Source organism: Hylobates moloch, unplaced genomic scaffold (assembly GCF_009828535.3).
Source record: "Hylobates moloch isolate HMO894 unplaced genomic scaffold, HMol_V3 SCAFFOLD_10, whole genome shotgun sequence".
Taxonomy (NCBI): domain Eukaryota; kingdom Metazoa; phylum Chordata; class Mammalia; order Primates; family Hylobatidae; genus Hylobates; species Hylobates moloch.
Window position 1 is genome coordinate 86,527,349 of NW_026652285.1, and position 27,711 is coordinate 86,555,059.

The 27,711-nt window shown below is 43.4% G+C and overlaps 1 protein-coding gene across 6 annotated transcripts in view; it reads right to left on the reverse strand.

Moving 5' to 3' along the window:
- Positions 1–27,711, reverse strand: part of WHRN (whirlin) — a 104,411-nt gene that overhangs the window by 36,056 nt on the left and 40,644 nt on the right. The window contains exon 1 of one of the 6 annotated variants that reach the window (XM_058445085.1): positions 4,263–4,278. The exons of the other annotated variants lie outside the window; for them this stretch is intronic. The gene's annotated coding sequence lies outside the window, so the exon portion shown is untranslated. Of the gene's footprint in view, positions 1–4,262; positions 4,279–27,711 lie in introns of those variants that run through there. 6 annotated transcript variants of the gene reach the window in all.

The window sequence follows — 27,711 nt, forward strand, 5'->3', positions numbered from 1 at the left end:
ATTTAAGGAATTCTTAAGTTTTAGGGGAAAAAAGATCCAAAATCCTGAGAGCAAAAGGATAATAAAAGACATGAACAAGTTACAAGAAAGACATTATAAATGGCCATTAAATATATGAAAAGATGTTCAGCTTCACCCATAATAAGAAAATCACCCAGCCTGGGGAATATGGTGAAACCCCATCTCTACAAAAAATACAAAAAATTATTTTTGATGTATGTGATGGTGCGTGATGGTGCATGCCTTTAGTCCCAGTTATTTGGGAGGCTGAAATGGGGGGATCACTTTAGCCTGGGAGGCAAAGGTTGCAGTGAGCCGAGATCGTGCCACTGCACTTCAGCCTGGGTGACAGATCGAGATCCTGTCTCAAAAAAGAAAAAAATTGCAAAATAAAGCTACATCAGGATACCATTTCTCACCTATCAGATTGAGAAAAAATGTAAAACTTTACAGTGACTACTGTCAGCTATGGAGAAAGAGGCACACTTTTACGTAGCTGGTGGGAATTCAGGATGATCCAACACTTAATGGAATCAATCCTTCCTTCCTTCCTTCCTTCCTTCCTTTCTTTCCTTTCTTTCTTTCTCTCTCTCTCTTTCTTTCTTTCTTTTTTTTTTTTTTTTTGAGACAGAGTATCGCTTTGTCGCCCAGGTTGGAGTGCAGTGGCGCGATCTCGGCTCACTGCAAGCTCCGTCTCCCCAGTTCATGTCATTCTCCTGCCTCAGCCTCCCGAGTAGCTGGGACTACAGGCGCCCGCCACCACGTCCGGCTAATTTTTTGTATTTTTTAGTAGAGATGGGGTTTCACCGTGTTAGCCAAGATGGTCTCTATCTCCTGACCTCATGATCCGCCCGCCTTGGCCTCCCAAAGTGCTGGGATTACAAGGCATGAGCCACCGCGCCTGGCTAATGGAATCCCACTTTCAAAAATTTACCCTGAAGATATACTTCCCAAATTAATAAAATACATATGCACACAGTTACTCACTGAAGCACTGTTTGTGACCATAAAACACTGAAAATAACCTAAATGTCCATACAGAGGAGAACGGTTGGATAACATATGGTACAGCCACACAGCAGAGTACACACGGCCGTCGAAAAGAATGACAAAGACCTCTGGGCACTGATAAAAACAGGATTTCCAGAATACTGTGAAGAAAATTAAGTGCAAAAGAGTATCTATAGCATGCTATCTTTTATAGAAGAAAGCATATAGATACAAATCTGCTTATTTTTGCAAAAAGAAACAAGAGGAATAAACCAAAAACTTATTTGGTTGCCTTTAAGGAGCAGGTGAGAATGGGTAGAAGGGACGTGGGGAGCCGTACTCTGAGTGTACCTTTTTGTATAGTTTTGATGTTTTAGTACTCAGAAAGTAAAATTAAATCAATAAAGACAGGGAAACCCTATTCAATGCCAGCAAAAACAAATGAACCTTGTTCATATGAATAACATAATTCAGCTGAAGTGGGAAACAAAATAACTAACCCAAGTAACAGACTGCTTTGACTATAAACCCTCAGTTTAAGGACAAAATAAACAAATCAGAAGCTCCACTTCACATGGCAATTCTGAAACTACTTTTGTGTCTTGTAAAATTGGGCAAATGGGTAAACATTTAAGGTAGGATCTTGATTTCTCACTGTTGAAGAAATGGGAGAAGCTAGGAAGAACCATGTGATGTTGGCCTAGAAGAGGAGGTATCAGTATGAGTGAACTCATGTTTTAGACAAATAATGAAATATCTATATTTCATGTATATCTTTATGTACACACATACATACAGATATATGTGTGTACACACATGTATGAATATGAGTGTGTATTATATGTATACAGTTGACCCTTGAACAATATGGGTTTAAACTGTGTAGGTACACTTACATGCAGATTCTTAAATATACTAGAATTTTTTTGAAGATTTGTGATAATTTGGAAAAACAGATGAGCCATGTAGCCTAGAAATATCGAGAAAATTAAGAAAAAGGCATGTCATGAACGCATAAAATATATGTAGTCTACTTTATAATTTACTATCGTAAAATATACACAAATCTATTATATTTATTTATTTATTGAGACAGAGTCTCTCTGTCGCCCAGGCTCCAGTGCAGTGGTGTGATCTCAGCTCATTGCAACCTCCGTTTCCCGGGGTCAAGCGATTCTACTGCCTCAGCCTCTCAACTAGCTAGGATTACAGGCATGCACCACCATGCCTAGCTAATTTTTGTATTTTTAGTAGAGACAGGGTTTTACCATGTCGGCCAGGCTGGTCTTGAATTCCTGACCTCAAGTGATCCACCCACCTTGGCCTCCCAAAGTGCTGGGATTACAGGCGTGAGCCACTGCACCCAGCCACAAATCTATTATTTTTAAAAGTTAAAAAGAAATTTTTTTTTGAGATGGAGTCTCACAGTGTTGCCCAGGCTCAGTGCAGTGATGCATCTTGGCTTGCTGCAACCTCTGCCTCCTGGTTTCAAGTGATTCTTCTGCCTTAGCCTCTAGAGTAGCTGGGACTACAGGTGTGCGCCACCACACCCAGCTAATTTTTTTGTATTTTTAGTGGAGATGGGGTTTCACCACGTTAGCTAGGCTGGTCTCAAACTCCTGACCTCAGGTGATCCGCCCACTTTGGCGTCCCAAAAAGTGCTGAGATTACAGGCGTAAACCACCCCGCCTGACCTAAAAAATTAAGATTTATCAAAACTTACATACACAAACCCTTGCGGATAATACATGGCACCATTCACAGTCAAGAGAAATATAAACGAACATAAAAATGCAGTATTAAATCACAACTGCATAAAATTTACAGAAGTACACATAGTAGTACTGCAATAATTTCATAGTCACCTTCTGTTGCTAGTTCAGTGTGCTCAAGTTTTGAAAGTATCAGCTTAAAACGCTGTGTGCCGCTCATCATCTCTGCATGAGTGGTCTGTCTCTACAGTAAATTGCATATCATAGTAAAAAGTGGTCCCTCGTGGCTCTCGTATATTTTTCAACATATTTTGTGCACTACCATAAAGCTTGAATAACACCATAGGACCCCTATGAAGTGCCACTAGTGATGCTGGAAGTGCTCCCAAGAAGCAGAGAAAGTCATGCCATTTTAAGAAAAAGTTGCATTGCTTAATATGTGCCACAGATTGAGGTCTGCAGCTACACTCGGGCACCATTTCAGACAGACGATTCATCTTGTAAACAGATGAGGTAAACTTACGGAATCAATAAATTCAGTAAGGCACTATAAATGTATTTTCTCTTCCTTATGATTGTCTTCATAACATTTTCTTTTTCTAGCTTTATTCTAAGAATATGGTATATAGATATATAACATACAATATATGTGTTAATTGGCTATTGGTAAGGCTTCAGGTCAATAGTAGGCTATCAATAGTTCAGTTTTTGGAGAATCAAAAGGTATATGTGAATTCCAACTGTGTGAGAAGGTTGGCACCTCTAAGCCCTGTATTGTTTAAGGGGTGACTGTGCATACAAATGCAGGCATGTATATTTCCCAGCTTTGTCCACTAAAAGGCCTGTTAGTAATGACACCTCAGTAGCAATAAGCCCATCTAGCCCCCAGATCTTGATATCTAAATGCCATTCCCCACTGAGAAAAATCATGGCCTAGTGGAGAATGGCTGGTTCCAAGGCTGGGCAGGAAAAGTACAAGATGAGCCTGAACCATCTTCTTGAGCCAGAAAGTAAGGAAATTCTCTAAGAATGACAGATGCATGTCAAATAGACACAGAAGCCAGGCTGAAGGCTCTGCCGTATCCAAATCTGGGACACTCTTTGAGTATCAAAGTAAATAATGCCAATCATAAATAACAAAGTAAGAAGGCATGAATCCATATTTGTACTAAATAAATAAATCACAGGATAAAGCTCCTCTCTACAGTAAAACAGCAAGTGAGTTTTTTTTTTGCTCTGTCCCCAGGCTGATTAATGGGCAATCGCGCTCACTGCAAGTCCGCCTCCAGGTTCATCCATTCTCCTGACCAGCCTCCTGAGTAGTGGAATAGAGACGGGGTTTCACTGTGTCAACCAGGATGATCTCGATCTCCTGACCTCGTGATCCACCCGCCTCTGCCTGCAAGTGAGTTTTTAAAAATTTTGCAAAACAACTGAATCAGGCAAAACTAGTAGGTAAATTTTGACACAGAACAGAATATTTACGGTCTCAAAATATCACCTGCAAATAAGTTATTATAAAAGGAAAAACAGTATAGAAACCTGGCAGACATTACTTACCCAAGTGATCAGGGTTACCCTCACTAATAACGGGACAAACTGACATCACGGGACCCACCAAGGATCTGACATCAAAGCTAGCATGATCCTGCCGAAATGCATAACCTAATCCAATCATAGCAACCATCAGACCTCCCAAATAGAGAAACATTCTACAAAATAATGAGCCAGAATGTTTCAAAAATATCAATGTCATAGGAAGATAAAGAAAGGCTGAGGAACTGTTCCAAATTAAATGAAACTAAACAATCATAAAAACAAAATGCAACACGTGATCCTGGGTTGGCTCCTGGACTGAGAGCAGAAAGAACTGCTAAAAGACAACATTATTGAGACAAATGGCAAACGCTGGGGCTATGCAGATTGGATAATAGCATTGTACTGATGCTAAATTTCCTGATTGTGATCATTGTTCTGTGATCATGTTAAGTGAATGTCCTTGTTCTTAGAGAAAAAAAAATACTGAAGTATTTAGGAATAAAGGGGCATGAGATAGACAACTCCAATGCTTTAGAGGGGAGAAGAGAAAAATACATAAAGCAAATGTGGCGAAATATGAAAAACCAGTGAATCTGGGTGAAGGGCTGATATGGTTTGGATATTTGTCCCCTACAAACCTCATGTGATCCCCAATGTTGCAGGTGGGCCTAGTGGGAGGCGTTCTGGGTCATGGGGGTGGATCCCTCAAGAACAGCTTGGTGCCCTCCCCACGGTAATGAGTTACCAGGAGATCTAGTTGTCAAAAAGAGTCTGGGACCTCCCTGCTCTCTCTCTCTTGCTCCCTCTCTCACCATGTGACAAGCCTGCTCACCTTTGCCTTCTGCCATGAGTGGAAGCTTCCTGAGGTCCTCACCTAAAGCAGATGCTGGCACAGCCTGCAGAACGGTGAGCCAGACAAAACTCTCTTCTTTATAAATTACCCAGGCTCAGATATTCCTTTAGAGCAACGCAAAACGCACAAATACAAGGGTATATGGGAGTTCTTTGCAGTATTCTTGAAATTATTTCAAAATAAAATGATTTAAACAAAACAAAACAAAGCAAAAAACAAAAACAAAAAACAAAAAAACTTCTAGGTCCAGTCCTTTGTGGGGAGTATCAGACATCAGAATCTAGAGTGTGTTTCCATTTCTGTGCTTCATAGCCATAAAGAAGCAAATTGACCTGCTCTTCCAAATACATGGGAATCCTCCAACTCCTACCAAGAAGAAAGCAGTACTGTTGTGGCCAGCACCGGACAATGGAAGAATATTAGACAGGAGCCAAGTGCCTCCCAAGGGGAAGAGCTATAATAGGTGTTGGCGATATTTCACACATCATATGAATATCCTACACTGCTGGACCAATCACCACAAACTCAGTGGTTTAAAACAACACGAATTTATTATCTTACAGTTCTGGGGTCAGAAGTCTAATATAGATCTCACTGGGCTAAAATCAAGATGTCAGCAGGACAGAGTTCCTTTTTGGAGAGTCTAGGGGACAATCCAGTTCCTTGCCCTTTCCAAGCTACCAGAGGCCTCCTAAATTCCTACTTTGGTAGCCCCTTCCTCCATCTTCAAAGCCAGCAACCTCGCACCAACAAGGCCTTCTTATATAGCCACCTCTCTGGTTCCCTCCTTCTGATTCCCACCTCTACTTCAACAACCCTTGTGATGACACGGGACCCACCAGGATAATCCAGGATCATCTCCCTACCTCAAGGCCAGCTGAATAGGAGCTTTTAGTCCCTCTGCCATATAACCTACCATAGTCACAGGTTCTGAGGATTCAGATGTAGACATTTTGGAGGGTCCATTATTGTGCCTACCAAATTTGTGGTAACAAAAACATGGTGGGCATTCATGAATAGCCAAACAGAACAGAACACCAGAAGGTCCCTGTACTAGTCCATTTTCACACTGCTGATAAGGACATACCCAAGACTGGGTAATTTAAAAAGAAAGACAGGTTTAATGGACTCACAGTTCCACATGGCTGGGTAGGCCTCAAATAATGGAGGAAGGTGAAAGGCACGTCTTACATGGCAGCAGGCAAGAGAGAAATGAGAGCCAAGCAAAAGGGGAAACCCCTTATAAAATCATGAGCACTCATGAGACTTACTCACTACCACGAGAACAGTATGGGGGGAAACCACCCCCCTGATTGAATTATCTCCCACTGGGTCCCTCCCACAGCACATGGGAATTATGGGAGTACAATTCAAGACGATATATGGGTGGGGACACAGCCAATCCATATCAACTCCCCTACCCCATCTAGATGAGGAAGGGTTAGTGGGGCATCTGGCACTTCACCAGCTGGAACATAACTTGGTTGAAACTTGCTAAGAAGCATTTGACAAAATGGCACAAAAACTTTTGCAATTTTACTGCTAGGAATTAACCCCAACCAAATAACCATGGTTATACAGAATTTAAATTTACAAAAAGAATTTGAACCCCCTCCAAAAAGTCTATGAATTAATGTTAGTCAAATACCGCATGGTATATCCATACAGTAATTATTATACTGCCATTAAAAATGATGTATAATATTTAATCACATATAATTATTTTTTCCAATTAAACTTAAATTTTTTGTAAAAAAAATTTTTGTAAAAAAAATTACAAAACCAATATAATGACATAGTACAAGTAATCAAATAGTAAAAAGGGGGGTATATACAAACTGTAAAAATCTTCCCTCCGAAAACCCCTTCTCTTAAAAACACATCTCCATTCCTGAAATCTAAAGCCCCAGGATCAGTTTCTTGGGTATTTTCTCAGGGATTCTCTTCATATATACAAGTATGTACAAATAAATATATTCCTCTTTTTAAAAAAGCAAAAATGGAATTACATAACCATACTCTGTAACTTCTTTTTTTCACTTAATATTTTGCAAAGGTCTTTCTCACATGAAGGATCCGAATGCTATATATATATACACACATACATATACATATGCACACCTCTGCTGGCAGGGTAAATGCTAAAATGTTATGGAAGGTGGGGGAAAGAAAACAGTCTGATCCCAGTTTTGCTGAAATATTTTATCCATATTATATTCCATGTAGGCATAACACACTGAAAGGTTATACAACAAAATCATGGCACTAGTTTTCCCTAAGTGTAGGGTTTTCTCTGTTTTGTACAGTGAACATACTTTACTTTTGAATTCAGGTTTTCCAGTGTTATTATTATTATTATTATTGGACAGAGTCTCACTCTGTCACCCAGGCTGGAGTGCAGTGGTGTGATCTCGGCTCACTGCAACCTCCACTTCTTGGGTTCAAGCGATTCTTGTGCCTCAGCCTTCCAAGTAGCTGGGATTACAGGCGTGCACCACCATGCTCAGCTAATTTTTGTATTTTTAGTAGAGATGGAGTTTCACCATGTTGCCCAGACTAGTCTCAAACTCCTGACCTCAGGGGATCTGCCCGCCTTGGCCACCCAAAGTTCTGGGATTACAGGCGTGAGCCACCCCACCTGGGCTCCAATGTTATCTTAACATTGCCTATCTAATGTGGTCTTCAACTGTGTTCAAGGGACTGGGAAGAAATATGCCAGACTGTTCATAGGAGTTGCCTCCAAGTGTTCAATTCCAGGCAATTTCAATATCAAGTTCTTTATTCATTTTCCATACCTCTTCAAATTGTATACAAAGACCAGACTGTCAAGTGTAAAAAGAAAAAAATTCCACAACTAAATGAAAAAATTGTGGGGAGACAAGCCATAGCACAGGCCACCATCACCTCTCCCGCCTTCTCTAACACCTCCCTCGATGTTTGGGGGTCTGGGGGAGAGTGGGTCTAGGCCCTCGGCAGATATGCCATGCCACGCTGGAGAAGAATCTTCTTTATCTCACCCGGTCCATTCCATGCCTCTTAGTAATTTGGGATAAATCATTTCTGCCCCACACTGGGCTCTGAAGCCTGCTGGCATAGATAGGCTTGGAGGCGGTTTAATCGCCTCTGGAAAGGTCCTCTGAGGTTTCTCTCATTTGTTGCTCCTTTTAAAACCTGATTTCAATTAGAAACAGCTAAATGCCTGACTTCAAGGGAATGGTTAGATAAATTATAATTTAGCCCCAAGATGGAATATGATTATGCAACTATTACAAGTTGTACTCATAAGTTTTTATTTACATGGAAAAATGCAGATAAGAATGTGAAATGCAAAGCAAGCTGTATGATAGAAAGCATGTCAAAGAATACAGAGAAGAGAATGACAGAAACTACATCAAGATGCCAACAGATGGAAACAACTCAAACGTCCGTCAACTAACGAATGGATAAACAAAATGCGATATCACCATACAACAGAATGCTATTGTCGTAAGAAGGAATTTCCTGGTAGATGCTACAACATTATGCTAAGTAAAAGAAGGCAGACACAAAGGCCACATATTCTATGATTCATTGATATGAAATGCCCAAAATAGGCATATCTAGAGAGACAGAAAGCAGATTAGTAGCAGTTTTCAGGGAGTGAAGAGAGGGAGCAATGGGGAGTGATGACTTTGTGGGTACAGAGAGTTTTTCAGGGGAGATAAAAATGTTCTGAAATTATATAGCAGTGATAGTTGCACAACCCTGTGAATATCCTAAAAACCACTGATTTGCACACTTTAAAAGGGTGAATTTTATAGCATATGAATTGTATCTCAAAGAACAAACGATGGTAATAAAGGCTGGCTTTAGAAGGCAGGATGTCTGGGTCCTTCTACTTTCTGCATGTGTTTGTGTGTGTATTATGTATTGAACTTATTACTTTAGTAGCTGGAAAAATAAAACTCAAAACAAAGGGTTTGGCTCAAACCCTTTGAGGTTTTTGGGCCAAAATCTCTAGTGCACAGCACCACTCAGTTCCCTGGACATCCCAAACTCTGAAAGCTCTTGCCTCCTCCCATCTGCCTTAACTCACAGCTCCCTGACTTTGGAATGAATACCCTCACTCACTCCTAGTGCCACATGCATCCCTAGGTGCGTCTAGCCAGCCGGGAGCTCTTGGAAAAGCTGTTGGAGCATGTCTCCTTCCCTACCCCTTCCCCCTCCCTCCTCATCTCTCCTCTCTGTCAGCTCCTCAGTCCCTCTCAGCCTGCCTGCCCGTCCCTGACCCCCATGCTTCTGTGTCTGTGCTCCTGCCAATTCTTCCTGGAAGAGCTCTTCCTTCATTTCTCTGCCTGGCATAATCTTCCACACTCAATGCCCCAACCAGACCGCAGTCTTCACAAGGGCAAAAATCATGTGTCTTCTGGCTCATGTTTGCATGTCAGGCACATAGAGAAGCTCAGCAAGAATCTGCTAACCAAGAGAAGTCCAGCTCGAGATCCATTTCCTCTCTGCAGCCACAACCAGCCCCACTCACCTGGACTGACTGCTCCCACCTGAGGTCCCAGCACAGGAAGGGCCGTACAGTGGCCACAGGGACTCGGAAGCAGCCTGCCTGGCTCCACCACACCCTGGCTGTGTCACCTTGGGTAAATCATTTAACCTCTCTGAGCCTCACATCGGTAAACAAGGGATGAGCACCCTTACCACAGGGTTGCTGTGAGGGTAAAAGGACTGATATATACAAAGTGCCCAGAATACTGCCTGTACATCGTAGATGTTAATTGTTATCCAATTATCAGGTAGTACTCCTATTAAAAGCATGGTACTTCTTATGGGTCTGACTTTATTACAGTTTGCTATTTCCTCCTCCCTCTTCCTCACTAGACTGTCAGCAATTTGAAAGCAGAACCCCATGTGTTGTCCATCGACCAACTGTGCTGTGGTTTGAATGTGTGTCCTCCACTAAAACTCATGCAGTATTAAGAGATGAGACCCTTAAAAGGTGATTAGGCCACAAGAACTCCACCTTTCCAACTTTTTCCCTCTGTCACTCACTTTCTCTCTCACACACTTTCTCTCTGTCTCTCTCTCCCCCACCCTTCAGAACTGTGAGCTAATAAATTTATATGCATTTCAAACTGCCCAATCTCAGGCACTCTGTTATAGCTGCTAAAATGACAAAGATGAGTACTATCAGCAAAACCTAGGAGCCCGTGAGAAACGCAAACTCTCAGGATCCATCCCAAATCTACTGAGGCAGAGTGTACTTTTCCAAAAATGGCCACAGCAATATTTCGAGTTTCATGTGCCCCCTAGGGCCCTGTCACCCCATCATAAAGCGTAGGTCAAATTGTGTTCCCCCAAAAATATGTCCCAGTTCTAACCCCCAGTACCTGTGAATGTGACCTAATTTGGAAATGGGGTCTCTGCAGGTGTCATTAAGTTAAGGATCTCAGAAAGAGATCATCTTGGATTTAGGGAGGATTCTAAATTCAATGACTTCTGTCCATATAAGAGAACGGACAGGGAGATTTGAGCCACAAAGAAACATGCAGGGAAGAACACACGAAGACAGGGGCAGAGACTGGAGTGACACTGCCACGAGCCGAAGACCACTAGGAATCAGCAAAAACTGGAAGAGCGGTTGGAGGGATGAGTGTGATCCTGCTGTCACCTTGATTTTGGACTTCTGGCCCCCATAACTGAATACATTTCTGTTGTTTTAAGCCACCCAGTCTGTGGTCATTTGGTGTAGCAGCCCTAGGACACTCACATAGGAAGAAGGGCCTAGTCCCCTCTCCCCCTTGAACCTGCCTGGACTTGTGACAGCTTTAAACAAGAGAGCCCAGCTGAGGGATACTCTGTGCCTTCTGAAACTGGGCCATCAAAAGAATACAGCCTCCACCCACCTCTCTCCCAGCACCTATCCCCTGGAAAGCCCCCCTAAGCCACCATTCTTAGAGGCAGCCCAAACTAGCACTGTTGAAAGATGACAGGGAGAGGCCCATGCAGGAAGCACTAGGGCCTCCAGCCCACAGCCAACATCAACTTCCAGGCACAGGAGGAAACAGGCTTCCAGATGATTCCAGCACCCAGATGTTGAGTGTTCCAGCTGTGGCTGCAGATATCATGGAACAGAGACACGCCACCCCTGCTGTGCCTTGTCATGTCACTTCCTCACCCACAGTACCTGGGAGCATAACTGACGGTTACTGTACATCCCTAAGTCCTGTGGTGGTTATGCGGCCACAAGAACCACATTTGCTGAATCATAACTGGCACTGGAAAAGGTCCCTTAGGAATCTGTATGCATGGTCAAGTGCCCAGAGCACTGCCCCATATAGTGATCTACCTCTCCCAAAGCCCTTCACATGTTTCTATCCCACAGCAGAGGCTGAAGAAATGCTCACTGGTAATCATTTCCCTTATGAAAGAGGGGACTGTGCTGACCTCAGATTCAGTAAACCATATGTACCCACGAGCAGGCATTTAATTTGGCATGACCACATGTAAAGCCAGAAGGGCAACCAATGACATTCCCCGGGCCAGTCAGCTCTTCAAGCCCCTACCCTACTCCAGGACCTTTGTTCAGCCACTTGGGAATAAGATGAGAAGGAAAGCCCACAGCCATCCCCAGCTAGTAGCCTCTCTCTGGTGGACAGAATGGTTCACAGGGACCCTGAGCACACGAACAAATGATCTCACCTTTTCCTGTGGCCAAGCTGCAAGTGAGCTCTGCTCTAATAGGCCTGCCCAGAGAAATTAAGTCTTTTTGACAGCAGCCTGTCTTGGCGCAATTACCACCCTACCAAGGGCCGCTGTAAAGACCAGGCCGGAGGGCTAAGTATCTCGAATTTCTGCAATTGATTAAACACTCATTCAGAGAGGCCATTTCAAAAATCCAACTAAGAGAGTATCGTAAGGAAGGACTGAGAAGGTGGCACAGCCGGAGGCAGGTGGGGGGCAGAGGCTACAGCAATCATAGCCTGTGGCAGGTTCTTGGGAAATAAATCACCTTCCGGCTCCTTGGAAAAGATGTTCATCATCAATGTCAATTCATCAGCTATCTGAGCCTCTCAGATGTAACTGCGGATCAGTCTTGCTACAAGCAAATCGCTTAGACAATTACAGCTACCATTTTGTTTTGGTTGCTTATCATGTGCCAGGCAGTGGGCTAGGGGCTTCATATGCATTAGCTCATGTTGTCTTGACAATATAGTACCTAGGATATAGGTGGTACTATTATTAGTAGTATTATCAGAAACTGGAATCTACAGGAGCCTGGGAAGCACTGCTCCTCTGTAGTGCCTACGAAGGAAGCAAGAGCCAACTCTGAGGCTTAGGACTTGTGGGCCCCCACCCAGGAGTGAGAGGTGGCCACTGCACCTCAGGGATAGGCAGTCCCAAGGGTACGGCTCATTGGAAAAAACCCACTTCAGCAAAAGGTGCTGGTGGGGAGGCAAAGCCCAGTTATCTGAGCTAGACCTCAGCAAGGACAAGGAAATTGTCATCCCACCTTCTGCTGAAAAAGCCTGGGGATTTTCGAGGCCCCAAAGCAACCAGGCACTGGAGAGACTGCTGCTCTGCCACGAGTCCTTGAAAGCAGGGGCTGTGTGGGGCCAGGGCTGGAGTGCCAGAGAGGGACAGGCAGGATCAGCCTCGAGTTTATTCCATCCCAGAGGGACAATGCAAGACTGTCGCCTAGCCTGGGAGGCAGGCCCCACTGTGATACTGCCCTGACCTGGTGTTAGAGGACAGAGCCAAGCCTGCAACCTTGGCCGGCCCCTTCCTGGCAAGTGGCCTTGGGCAAATCACTTCCACCTTCTGAGCCTCAAGCAAGACTCATGTGGTTACCTTACAGGGTTATACTGCAAATCAGAAATAATTTTTAAAGCTAATTAAAAAAAAAAACTTTTATCTGTATCAAGTGCTTGCTAGAGATTCTCTGGCTACATCTTCACCATGTTCCAAGAGGTATTATTACCCCAGCTTTGCAAATGAGGAAACCGAGTCTCAGGGTGATAAAGTGACAGGACAGGTTTTACATAACCATGCAACACCACCGGGGAATGTCATCACGGCCCCGGCACACAGTAGGTGTCAGAAGTAGCTGCTATTGTCATTATTACTAGTTTTCCTCCCAAAAAAATCCTTTTTGCTGAGATACAGCTTTAGTCATACATTCTGAATTAAATAATTTTAAAAGTTGAGCTAGGCCCATGCTCTCATGTGGGAATGACAGACACTGAATCATCTGGGCCATGGGTCCCCCTTTTCTGCCCCATGGCAGACACAGCGCTAAGTGCCTCTTAGCATTAGCTAACTATCCCTTCTTGCAGAGCCCGGCTGCAACCACACAGGTACAAACATGTGTACAGGCGCACTAATGAAATGGCTTTGGCATGCAAGAGATCGATGACTTGCTGCCCTTGGGAATGGAAAAAGCACTGGATTTGGGGTCAGAGAAACGTGGACAAAGCCCTCCCAAGGTAAAATAGAAAGTCCTTTGCCAGTCCAAGGCACTATGACTTTGTGCTCAGCTGTCCCTGTTCGCATCAGCACAGAGGTGAGGCACGTGGCCTTGGGGAGCCCTGCCTCTGAATCACAGCTTCTCTGCCAACTAAAAATATGTTTTGGGGCAAGCTGCTTAATCTCATTGAGTCTCAGGTTCTTTATCAGTGAAATAGGCATGATGAAACTCAGGAGATCCTCCTGGGGCTGCCAAGAGGACAGAGCAAGATGATTTCAAGGAATCGCCTGGACAGGGCTGGGCCCGCAGCCAATCGTCAATAAATAGTTGCTTTTGTGGCATTGTTATTATGGAGACATCAGAAATATCACTGTGGGGGTGTGTGCGCATGAACACACACACCACACACACCACACACACAGGAAAACCCCAAGTAAAGACCATTCACTCCTCCCTAATTTTCACAAAGCAGTAAATTCAAGCTGCCTACAGGGGAAGGCCCTGCCCGGTGTTCCTCCCCCCGTCTGCCTGAGAACCACTTCACAAAGAGATGACCTATCTAAGTTCTGTAAGAGCCTCTGGGGTTCACAAGAGAAGGTGTGAGGAGAGGGAAGAGATGAGAATGGGACTTCTCTGCCTAAGTGCTAGACCTACCTGGGTTTGAATCCCAGCTCTTCTCCCTATTAACTGTGTGACCTTGGGCAAGTTACTTAACCTCTCTGGGCTTCAGCTGCCCATCTGTAAAATAGGGAAAATACCAGAGCCTCCTTGCAGGGATGCTGGGAGCATTAAATGACTCAGTGTAGGCACAGTACTCACTAAGCACCATGGTGGGACAGAGGGCGGACTCCCAAAATGCTCGCAATTGCTGTTGTTATTCCTGCATGTTAGAAATAACTAAAAGACTGCTTGCCCTAATGACTTATTTCTGTTATTACTATTTCCTCAGCAACACAGGAAAGGTAAAGAATAAAAATTAAAATTAAAAAATGTGTCATTACTGTTTCCTGTTATCACCACTACCCTCATGCTGCTGTATCTTCTGCCATTTTCACCATGCTTTTACTTAAACACATCCTGAATGGCCAGAAGAATCCTCCAGGTTCCAAATCTAAAAAGCAGAGTGTGCAGAAACATCAGGCAGGTGTCACCAACATGCTGACGGCAGAGAACTGAGCAGAAGTGGGGAGAGCTGGTTGCCCGGCTGCCAAGGGGCGTCAGCCTGAGTTTCCATCATGCAAATTCAGGGTTACAGGGCTAACAAGGGAGGTTCTGGAGCCAGATCCCCATCCCGGCTCCACCACCTCCTTGTTGTGTGACCTTGGGCAAGTGATGCCCTCTCTGAGCTTCAGTTTACTCATCTTTCAGTGAAGGATGGTATGGCACCTATCACGGAGACTGTTCAGGGATTCATTATGGTGGAACATAAAAAGTGCCTAGCAGGGTGCCCAGCCTAGAACAATCACTCAGTGGATATTGGCTGCCACCATTTCTCTTACCAGCACAACACCTGGGGCACCAGGATTCTTTGCTGCCTTCTGTCTCCCACTCCCACCCTCCCCATTCAATGTAATTTCCATGCAGAACGTGATGCAGACACAAATCTAGGTGCTGGTGCTCGCTCTGTCCATGAGTTGCCAGCACCTGGTGCCCACCAAAGTGCCTGCAGTGCTCCAACAACAGGAAAGACTCACTGGGCCCTGGGGCACCCAGGGAGGGACAGGGCCACCCCCTCTGCCGCCATCAAACAGCTCTCTCCAAACCCCGCTGCTCAAGGAAAATGAAAACACAAGCATGCTCAGGAGACATTCTGTAGTTTCTCCTTGCTGCATTTTTTTCTCTGACAGCAGAAGGGAGAACATTATAGATTTTGAATCACAATAGGAAAAAATGATAATACCAAGCTCGCAAAAATACACATGTGCTACATTTTTGTGCTTCTACTTTTGAGAAGGCCCATCTCAATACTCTAAAATAGCAACAACTTAGTCAAAATCTTATAAATTAGAGATGTCAGGTTTTGAAGAAGAAGGGAAGCAACTATCTAAGAGCTCGACGGTTGAATCATAAGAGGAACAGAACAAAAACAAGAAGGATCCCAAGCCACTGTGTACAGTAGGTCAGACCAAAAGCTATCTGGAAGGACATGCCACCTGCTGACAGCTGTCACATCCCGGTAAATTGTTTCTCTTTTCTACAACTAGCAAGTATTATTTTTGCAATTGGAAAACATAGTAAAGATTTTTTAAAATATGTATTACGCTCTGCTAAGGGTGACTGCCAGAATCCGCCACTGTAAACTTACTATTTTCCCTTTATAATTATGAAGTACAGTGATAGAGATATTTTGAAGCCACACACAGAAAATCCTTTTTCTGCTTAAACTCATGCCCAGTTTTTTTTTTTTTTTTTTTTTTTTTTTTTTTTTTGACGGAGTCTGGCAATGTTGCCCAGGCTGGAGTGCAGTGGCACCATCTCGGCTCACTGCAACCTCTGCCTCCTGGGTTCAAGCGATCCTCCTGCCTCAGCCTCCCGAGTAGCTGGGATTACAGGGGCCCACCACCATGCTTGGCTAATTTTTGTATTTTTAGTAGAGATGGGGTTTCACCATGCTGGCCAGGCTGGTTTCAAACTCCTGACCTCAACTGATCCACCCACCTCGGCCTCCCAAACCGTTGGGATTACAGGCGTGAGCCCCCCACGCCTGGCCAACTGATGCCTACTTTTTAGCATCTACTTGTGATTCTTGCCCACAGAAATGATTACCAAAACGTAATGTTCTAAGGGTGATTTTCTATTCCCATGTTCCTTCTATGTTTATTAATGGGAAAGGAAAATTCCCATTCTTCCTTAAGGAAGAATTGTCCCTTCTCCCTCATTTATCTATTTATTCAGTTAATTATGTAATGACATTATTATGGCCTCATGGATGCTTATTTTACTCTCCTTTGCCTATAGGGAGTGCTTTTAGGTTGGCTTCTGTGCACATTTGATATGCTTATTTATTTGTTTGTTTACTTTATAGCATGTTTTTACTTTCTGGCACAAGAAATCCCAGGTTCATCTTGTTTGTTTTCACTGCCCTAGACCTGGAATCCACCACTCCTACAAAGAGCCCTGGTTCCTTTTATTTGAAGAACAGTATTTAGAAACCAAGATCCAGGTGCTAGGTGTACCCATTTTTACTGGGGTGTCCTAGCCTACAGTTCCTTCTCAATGGACAAAGTGAGGAACGATAAATATGTATAATGACTCATGCATGCACACATATCTGTATCTGTATCTATTCATCTCTGTGTATATACATACACAGTATTTTTTTCTTTTGGTAAATGAGTCCACACTGATAAGGCTGATTCTAATTCCAGTATCAAAGGGTTTATTCTATTGTTCCCCTTTGCTTACTTGTAACTTTTTCCCAGAGTAAGAAATCACCTAAAACATAGTTACATACTTTCTCCACCCTAGGAGAAACAAAGTCATTTCAGAATTCCTAATCCATATACTTTTTTTTTTTTTTTTGAGACAGTCTTTCTCTGTCACCCAGGCTGGAGTGCAGTGACGTGATCTCGGCTCACTGCAACCTCCACCTCCCGGGTTCAAGCGATTCTCCTGCCTCGGCCTCCAAGGAGCTGACACTACAGATGTGCGTCACCACACCTAGCTGATTTTTTTCTATTTTTAGTAGAGACTGGGTCTCCTCATGTGGACCAGGCTGGTCTTAAACTCCCAACCTCAAGTAATTCGCCCACCTCAGCCTCCCAAAGTGCTGGGATTATAGACGTGAGCCACCACACCTGGCCCCTAACCCATATACTTTTGAAGAGGGAGAAAAATTCCCAACTGAAGTACAGTCTTTATATAGGACTCTTCTTGGTTTCTGTCTTATAAGATTGGTTGAACCAATGTTTCCCAGCTACTTAAGTTGGTTCCTTTCTTCTCTATCCCCTTGCAGCGTGGTTATGGAAATCATCTGTAACAGTTCTACTGTCTTCATTCATCTCAGTCTGCATTCTATCTTCCTCCCCATGCCCCACATGTGCCCCCTCCCATACACATCCTGGTTGAGTTTTACAAATTTATATAAAGTCACTCTGTGATGTACAGTTCTATGAATTTGACAAATACAGAGTTATGCATCCACCACTGCAATTCCAACACAAAAACTTCCTGGATCTTTTGCCCATTTGGAGATGGTTTTTTTTTAGAGTTTTTTTTTACACATTCTCAATACAGACAGTCTCTGACTTATGATGGGTCAACTTAACGATTTTTCAACTTCATGCATTCAATAAAAACCATACTTCAAGTACCCATACAACCATTCTTTCACTTTTAATATAGTATTCAATAAATTATATGAGATATTCAGTACTTCATTATGAAACAGGCTTTGTGTTAGATGATTTTGCCCAACTGTAGACTAATGTAAGTGTTCTGATTTAAGGCAGGCTAGGCTCAGCTGTGACGTCTGGTAGATTAGGTGTATTAAATGCATTTTTGATTTACAATATTTTCAACTTACTATTGGTTTATTGAGATATAACACCATCATAAGTTGAGGAGCATCTTTTCAAGTTCTCTGTTAGAAACGTGATTGGAAAATATTTTCTTTTTCTTTTTTTTTTTTGAGGCAGGGTCTTGCTCTGTTGCCCCAGCTGGAATGCAGTGGCATGATCATAGCTCACTGGAGCCTTGACCTCCCGGGCCCAAGTGATCCTTTCACCTCAGCCTTCCTAGTAGCTGGGACTACAGGCACACACCACCATATGTGGCTAATTTTTTTTGTATTTTTTGTACAGAAAGAGTTTTGTCATGTTGCCCAGGCTGGTCTTGAACTCCTGGGCTCAAGCAATCTGCCTCCCAAAGTGCTGGGATTACAGGCATGAGCCACTATGCCTGGCTGGAAAATATTTTCATTCTGTGGCTTGTCTTTGTATTCTCTTAAAAGTATCATTTTATCTTTTCAGGCATGGTGGTGCATGCCTATAGTCCCGGCTACTTGGGAGGCTGAAGTGGATCACCTGAGCTTTGGAAGTAGAGGCTGCAGTGAGCCGAGATCTGCACTCCAGCCTGGGCAACGGGAGTGAGACCCTGTCTCAAAACAAACAAACAACAAACAAACAACAAACAAACAAAAGTATCTTTTGCAGAGCAAGAATTTTTCATTTTAATAAAGTCTATTTTGTCAATCTTTTCTTTTATTGGCCATGTTTTGTCTAACCCAAGGTCACATAGATTTTGTATTATATATTCCTCTAACAGTATTATAGTTTTGCATTTTACATTTTAGTCTATGATTTATTTTGAGTTTTCATATAAAGTGTGAGATTGAGGTTCATTTGTTTGCATATAGACAGCCAATTGTTCTAGCACCATCTGCTGAAAGGACTACCCTTTCTCCAGTGAATTGCCTTTGCACTTTTGCCAAAAATCACTTGGGTATATTTGTGTGGGTTTATTTCTGGACTCTATTCTGTTCCACTGATCTACATACCCAGCCCTTCATTAACTGCCCTATCTTGTTTACTGTAGCTTTACCGTAAGTCTGGAAGTCAGGTACAGAGTCCTCCAATTTGTTCTTATTTCAGAATTATTTTGGCTCCTCTGGTTTCTCTGTATTTCCATAAAAAAATTTAGAATCAGCTCGTAAATACCTTAAAAAAAATATGGCTTCCTGAGATTGGAATTGGAATTGTGTTGAATCTAGATCAAATTAGAAGACTTAACATCTTCATACTATTCAGTCTTCCAATCAATGAACACAGATCTCTCCATTTATTTAGGTTTTTTTTGTTGTTCTGTAATTATCAGCATGCAGAAACTACACATATTTTGTTAGCTACGTATACCTAAGTATTTTCAGCATTATTATAAATGGTATTGTTTTTATTAACTTTGGATTCCAGTTGTTCATTGCTAGAAATAGAATTGATTTTTATATGTTGACTTTTGTATCTTTTGACTTTGCTAAACTCATTTATTAGTTCTAGGAGGTTTATTGCAGAGTCTTTGAAATTTTCTGTGCAGATGGTCAGAGTTTTATTTCTTCTTTTTGGATCTTATGCCTTTTATTTCTTTTTCTTGACTTACCGCACTGACTGCAACATCTAGTACGATACTGAGTAGAACAGTTGAGAGAAAAATTTTGCCTTATTTCTATCTTAAAGGAAAGCATTCACTTTTCACCATGAAATATGTTAGCTGTGGGTTTCCTGTGAATACTCTTCATCAGATTTGATCCCTAGTTTGTTTAGAGAGTATCATGAATAAATGTTGAATTTTTAAAAGTACTTTTCTGATCATATGGCTTTTCTCTTTTAATCTGTTAATTACATTGATTTTCAAATGCTGAAACAGCCTTGCATTCCTTGTATAAAACATCTTGGTTGTGATGAATTATCCCTTATAGAGATTGCTGGATTTGATTTGCCAATGTTTTATGGAGGATATTTCCATTTGTGTTCATGAAGGATAGTGGTCTGGGTTTTCTTTTCTTATAACGTATCTAGTCTTAGTATTATATAATGCCGGCTTCACAAAATGAGTTGGGAAGTCATTCATGAAAGTGTCTGGGCTTGAGTTTTTGTTGTTTTTTTTTTTTGATGATTTTAACTATAAACTCCATTTTTTGGACATGCAGTATATAGGATATGTATAGGTTATCTATTTTTCTTTCTTGAGTGTTAGTAGTTTGTGCCTTTCAAGAAATTGGTCCATTCATCCAAGTTGTGGAATTTAAAGGCAGAGAGTTGCTTGTAAGGTGCCCTTATTACGTGAGTTTTTTTAACTGTCAGGAATTATATAAATATTAAGACATTATTTTTGTCACCTTCATTAGGACTGCCATAAAATCAGCCATAATTACAGAATGAAATACATTTAAAGGATCCTTATTAAACAAATATGATCTAGTAACTGATGTAGTTTGGATGTTTGTCCTCTCCGAATCTCATGTTGAAATGTGATCCCCAGTGTTGGAGGTGGGACCTACTGGGAGGTGTTTGGGTCACGGGGGTGGGCCCTTCATGAAGGGCTTGGTGCCCTCCCAGAGGTAATGAGTGAGTTCTTGCTCTATTAGTTCATGTGAGAGCTGGTTGTTTAAAAGAGCCTGGGACCTCTCTTACTCCCTCTCTCACCTTGTGACACACCTGCTCCCGTTTCACCACCTGCCATGAGAAAAAGCTTCCTGAGGCCTCACCAGAAGCAGATGCCAGCACCACGCTCTTTGTACAGCCTGCAGAACCGTGAGCCAAGATAAACCTCTTTTCTTTATAAATTAACCAGCCTCAGGTATTCCTTTATAGCAATGCAAAACAAACACAGTAACCACACCCCTTCCTCCATGAAGAAACAGGAAGCAGGTGTGGAGAGTCTGTCAGGCTTGCTCTTGCCTCCCAGCAGAAGCATCAGGATGGAATCAGCAGACAAAGCCAAACCGCCTGATGGCAACGGGGCTCTATGCTGGGGGCCCAGAGCTCTGGGCCCTTCTCTCAGCCAGTCCTTTCCTTCCTTCTGGCCCTCAGCATCCCCATGTGTGAAATGGCGGGTTAGCAGCTGAGATCTGTGAGTGTAGACTGATTCCCGCCATCTGCCCTCCATCAGGGAGGAGCTGAAGATGGCACCTAATGTCCAGAGAGCACCTGTGACGAGCAAACCTCACTGTGGGCCAGGCTGCTACCCAGCCTCCTTTAGCCCAAAGGCAAGCATCTCTGAGAGACAGGGTCTGATTGCTCAATTCACAACCTAGGTGAGTGGGAAAACCACTCACACTTCTCAAACAAAAATGCCTGCTCTGTGCTGTGTTCAGGCCAGGATGCAAAGGAGACAGTGCTCAAGATAGGAGCTTTGGAGTCAAAGACACCTGGCTCAGGGCCTGCCTTCTCCACTTCTTCAAGACAAGAACAATTTCCCGGATACCTACTATGTGCCAGGTGCTGTCTTGGGCAGGGGATATGATGTGTAAAGAACATTCATTCTTTACCTCATGTAGCCATGATCTGGGAGAAGAGACATTCATTAAACAAGTGCTCCCAATTTATAGATGGGTTAAGAGTTTCAGCCAGGCATGGTGGCTCACACCTGTAACCCCAGCACTTTAGGAGGCCAAGGTGGGCGGATCACTTGAGGTCAGGAGTTTGAGACCAGCCTGGCCAACATGGTGAAATCCTGTTTCTACTAAAAATACAAAAAAAAAAAAAAAAAAAAAATTAGCCAGGCGTGGTAGCAGGCACCTGTAATCCCAGCTACTCAGGAGGCTGAGGCAGGAGAATTGCTTGAACCTGGGGGGTGGAGGTTGCAGTGAGCTGAGATCATGCCACTACACTCCAGCCTGGGCAATAGAGCGAGATTTCATCTAAAAAAAGAGTTCCTACCTCCTAGAGCTGGATAGAGACAGATGACACATATAGATCACCTGCTGCTTGGTGCATACTTAGCACAGGGGTGCTGTCCAGAGACTCAGTCCAGAGAAGGCAGGTGGGGAGAACAGACCCTGGCAGAAGCCAGTACGTGGAGGGAGCAGCCCCAGCTCGGTTGGCTTCACCAATGAAGTCAATATGGTCAGGCTCCCGGCAAAGCCCAGCACCTGTGATAGACCTGTAGAGCAGCAGGTCATCCCCACAGTCACTGAAACATTGTTTCTGCACCAGACACTCGATGGGCCTTCATTAGGACTGCCATAAAATCAGCCATAATCACAGAACGAAATACATTTAAAGGATCCCTATTAAACAAATATTATATAGTAACTGATGTAGTTTGGATGTTTGTCCCCTCCGAATCTCATGTTGAAATGTGATCCCCAGTGTTGGAGGTGGGGCTGGGAGGCTACCGTAGCCACAAGCATAGCAGTGACCCCAAGATTGGGACATTCATGGGAACAGAGATCCTGTTCCAAGGAGCCTCAGCCAGGATGGCAGGTGGCCCCCAGGAGCAGAAACGAAATGTGCCCCCACCCCTGGGGAAACTCAGGTGTGGAGTCCGTGGGCCAGGCAAGATCCAGGAACCACACTGGGCTTGGGAAGCTTGGTGATTTCTAAGAAGACTCAATGTCCTTTATTTCCTCTCTCTGCAGCCTTTTGATATTTGATCAAGTTAGGGTACTAGGAAGGTGGCAGAGCAAAGCGTATGACCTTTGGAGGGCCTTAAAAGGCCAGGTACTAGATCCCTGTGTAATCCCTGGGAAGCGACTGCACCTCTCTGAGCCTCAGTTGTTCATGTATTAAATGATGTTATTAATGTCCGCCACAGGGCTACCAGTAGGATGAAATAAAAGTGTATCTAACATGTTGAGTACAGTGCCTGATTCACAATAACTGGTTAATAGATGGCAACTGCTATCATTATGATTAATTTCAAATGCTAGTCAATCTCAGTTGTCCTTAAAGGAACAAAGGAGGTTTTGTGGTCCATTCTTTGGTGGGGTTTGAAGCTGGGGGGCAGATGCAAAGGAATAAGAGAGATCCGAAGACAAACTCTCCAAGGGGTGTTAGCCCCCACTGCGGGGGTAGGAAGGTGCCAAGTTCCATGGGGCCTCCCCAGGGCAAATGCTGGGAACCTGCCTGACCCCCCAAGTGCTTCTCCACTTAGGGCAGTGCCGTCCTGACCCCCCCGCCTCAGACTCAAACCGGGCCCTTCAGGAGCTAAGTGGGCTGAGCAGCTGGAAGCAAAGCAAAAGGCACATTTTCTCTCCAGGGAAGCTCTGCACAGCAGCAAGGAGCCCTATTTACAAATAAAACCTCTTCTTGGCTCCACTGCCCACATAGCCAAGCCCCTTTATTCCATTTCAATATGCCTAATTCCACTGAAAGTGCATTGGCAATAAACAGAATTAATCAGTCCTGGATGCCCAAGTGAGTGTAGGCTGGTGTTAGCATATCCAAGGGGCCTTGGAGGGGAAAGTACAATAAATGGCAGGAATATAAAATGCTTTACTGCGGAGGGGATTGAAGATAGAAAGGACTTTACTGAAGGCGGGCATTTTATGAGCAAATAAAGCCTTTGACTGCCTGCAACTGAGAGGCAAACTAAAGTGAGTGGAAACTTCTACGGAATATTTTTTCTCTGCCTTGTTTCCGAATGGAAATCGCTTTATTGTTGCTGTTTTTAAGATTATAAAAGGAATACTTGCTCCATTCAGACGCCGCCTAAGGACATAAACAAAGTGAAAATCATCCCTCGTCTTACCACCTAAGATAACCACTGTTGACACTGTGGTGTGTGTCCAGCATAGATGTTTCTCTATGCATATTTTTGCATTCATATAGAATACAGATGAAATCCTGTTAGCTATGTGGTTTTGCAGCCTGCGTTTCCCACTTAATAACAGCCCATGGACATCCTTCCACATTAATAACTGCAGATCTTGATCATCGTCTTTTCACAGCTGCACAGTCTTGGGTGAATTACATCTCCTGTGCGATCCGGCTGTTTCCTCAGCAGCATTGCCAAGGCATCTTCTCCCCACCTGGCTTTCCACGTTCAGCCACATGGGCCTTCCTCTGCACGCTGGAACACTTCTTTCCACTTCAGGGACTTGGCATTTGCTGTTCTTTCTGCCTGGAATTCTCACTTCCTCTTTCACATAATTAGTTTTATTCTCTTTTAAATTTCAACCGAAATGCTTCCTCCTCCAGGAAGTCTTCCCAGATATCCAAGACCAGGGTTGGTCTCCCCGGCATACACTCAATTGGTTCCATGTGCTTTGCCATCTTGGTATTATTACAATTGTAACCAAATACACAGTTGTGTAATTTTTGTTTTTCTTACTAGAATATAAGCTGAGGAGGTCAGAGACTGTGTCCGTCTTGCTCAGCTCAGAAGCTGCAAAGTACAGTGTTAGCTTATAGGAGTCATGAGTATATATACTCACAGCCTAAATGGAAAGAGGAAAAGCAAGGGAGAGTCACAGATACGTGCTTACATGGAATGTCCACATCCTTTCACACAAAAGAGGGATCTATCAGCTGGTTACCGGTTTTGGCATCTCTTTGTAAATACGAAAACTATAGGTGAAACAGAGTGGAGTACATTCCTGGTGTCTGGGCACCCTCTTTGTGCTGGCTGCCAGGAAGCTCAGAGCCAAGTCCGTGTCCTGCCTGTAGCCGGGTCTGCAGCCCCACAGAGCAGGGTGTTCTGGAATATCACTCATCCAGGCTTCATCTCTTTTCCTGTCCCCCATTTTCCTTCTTCCCAATTTCCTCCACTCATTCAAAATTTTGCTCTATGTAAAGAGAACTCTCTGCAACTTTTCAGGCCAGGAAAATGTACAGATCTAGGAGAAGTCCTCGGAGATCAACTAGCCCAAGTGTCCAAGCAGGGAGACTGAGGCCCAGGGAGGGGAAGGACATGCCCACTTTCACACAGCTGGTCAGTGGAGGCCCCAGGGCTCCTGTCCTTCCCTGCTCAAGGCAACCCCAGGCTCTGTCAGGCCTTGGTTTAAATAACAGCTCTGATAACAGAAAGAATTTGATCTTGGGCAACTCAGTTTAAGTCTATAAGTCTTGGTTTCTTGAGCTGTAAATCGAGGACTGAGAGGCATTATACCATAGTAGTTAAGAACATGGACTTGGAGTTTGCTGGGGTGAGTTAAAATCTCAGCTCTAGCACTTAGCTGGGTGGCCTTGGACAAGTTGCTTAACATTGCTCCTAAATCTATTATCTATAAATCGGCGAGAAGAACATTCTTTTTAAAAATATATCATTGCAAAAATTGTGTAATAATGAATAAGAAGTATTTAGCACAGTATGTGACATAGTAACTGCTCAATAAAAGGGTAACAGGATAATAAAAGACACTACTCATCAGTAATCAGAGAGACAGGGCGAGATGCTCAGTGCTCTCAGGCCAAGACCTAACGTGTTGTCTCTCTGGAATGTTCCCTCTCTCCCTTTCTCTTAACGTGGATTTAATCAGAGGGTACTTATCACCAACAACGTTATGTAAGCTGTCCATGCATTTATGTCACCAAGGACACTATGGCACCACACAACATCCTCTCAAGGAGGGACCAGAGGAAAACTGTTATGAGGCCTCAGAAGGAGAATAACTAGGCTTTTCATACACAGCTGGTCTGTTTTCCTCTTACAGACATCACTGACTTGCTTCACTCTCTGTGTTGGCTGCCAGGAAGCTCAGAGCCAAGTCTGTGTCCTGCCTGTAGCTGGGTCTGAACCCCCACGCAGCAGGTGTTCTGGGAAATTACTCATCCTGCTTCATCTCTTTTCCTCTGCCCCCATTTTCCTTCTCCCCAGTCTCCTCCACTTATTCAAAATCTTTACTCTGCATTTAGAAACTGTCTCTAATCTTTACGTTTTTGGGGAAAATAAATGGCATTTAAACTTCATACAGACTAAATGCAATGTGGTATGCTGGATTACACTGGATCCTGGAACAGAAAAAAGACATGAGTGGAGAAACTGTGAATAAGGCCTGTAGTTTGTTTAACAAAATTGTACTGATGTTAGTTTCTCGGTCTTGACAAATATACCACGGTTATACATGATGTCAACGTTAGAGGAAGCTGGGTGAAGGATAAACAGGAACTCTTGGCAACTTTTCACTAAGTCTAAAATTATTCCAACATAAATTTATTAAATAAAAATTCCATACAGAATATTATCAGATTATTTCCCCCTGGAGTCCCAACAAAGCATCACTCCTACCTTCTAAAAGCAAAGCAAGCACCTACATCCAACACGTTTCAGAATCAACTAGACCCGACCGACACTGTGGAACATCTCCTATCCATCTGGCTGGCCTGGTTATGGGCACAGTTCTAGAATCCGACTCCTCATTCCTGGATGGGAATCCTGGCTTTCCCTCTCATTGGCTGTGCAACTCTCCGAGTCTCACCTACTGAGCCTGTAAAATGGTGCTCACCAAAGGGTAAATGCTTGAGGGGATGGACATCCCATTCTCCACGATGTGATTATTACACACTGCATGCCTGTATCTAAACTTCTCATGTATCCCACAAATGTACACACCTACTATGCACCCACAAAAATTAAAAATAAAAACATAAAATGGTGCTCACAATAGAACCTACTTTCACAGGAGTATCATGAGATCAAACAAGTTAACGACATAAAGCACTTGGAAGAGCATCTGGGAAAGAAGACACATGATCCATGTAAATTACCATGTCTATAATAATGATGATAATGATGTTTGTCTGAGTCAATCTGGGCTGCTATAACGAAGTACCATAGACTGGGTGCCTTATAAGCAACAGAAATTTACGTCTCACAGTTTTGGAGGTTGGAAGTCCAAGACCGAGACGCCAGCAGGTTCAGTGTCTGGTGAGGGCCCACTTCCTGGTTCATAGACTGTGCCTTCTTACTGTGTCCTCACATGGTGGAAGGGGCTAAGTAGTTCTTGGAGCCTCTTTTATAAGGACACTAATCTCATTCGTGGGGCTCCACCCTCATGACCTAATCACCTCCCAAAGGCCCCACCTCCTAATACTATCAGCTTGTGGGTAAGGATTTCAATGCATGAATTTTGGAGGAACACAATCTGTGGCAATGTTTACTATAATAATGATAATTCCCCATTTGATCTTTGCAATAACCCTGAGAAAGGAATGTTACCTATTATTATTATATAGTAAAGGCAAGCAAGGTTAAACAAGTTAATGATGTAAAACACTTGGAAGAGTAACTGGGAAAGGGGAGACATAGTAGATGTTAATGATTATGTCCATAATGATGATGATGATGATGATGATGATGATGATGATGTCTGTCTGTCCCTTTGGGCTGCTATAACAAAGTACCATAGACTAGGTAGCTTATAAACAACAGAAATTTATGTCTCACAGTTTTAGAGGCTGGGAAATCAAAGATCAAGATGCCAGCAGGAAAGGGAAGCCCAGACAGGTGGAGGGACTCTCCAAGATCACACAGCTATGAAAGCAAAAGCAGCAAAACTGGGACTTGAACCCAGTCTTCCCTACTGCAAACCCAGAGCTCTTCCCACAATGCCTGTTTCCTAAGAGAACCTGACAGACGTATCGTCTCTGTACTCCAGCCTGTCTGCCATGACATGGCTTGGTGGCCACATGTGACCTTTTCTTCTTGTCTGCAGGGAAAATGAAATCTCCTGATATGAGGGCATGCAAGGAAGGCCCTTTGTTACAAAGATACAACCTCATCAT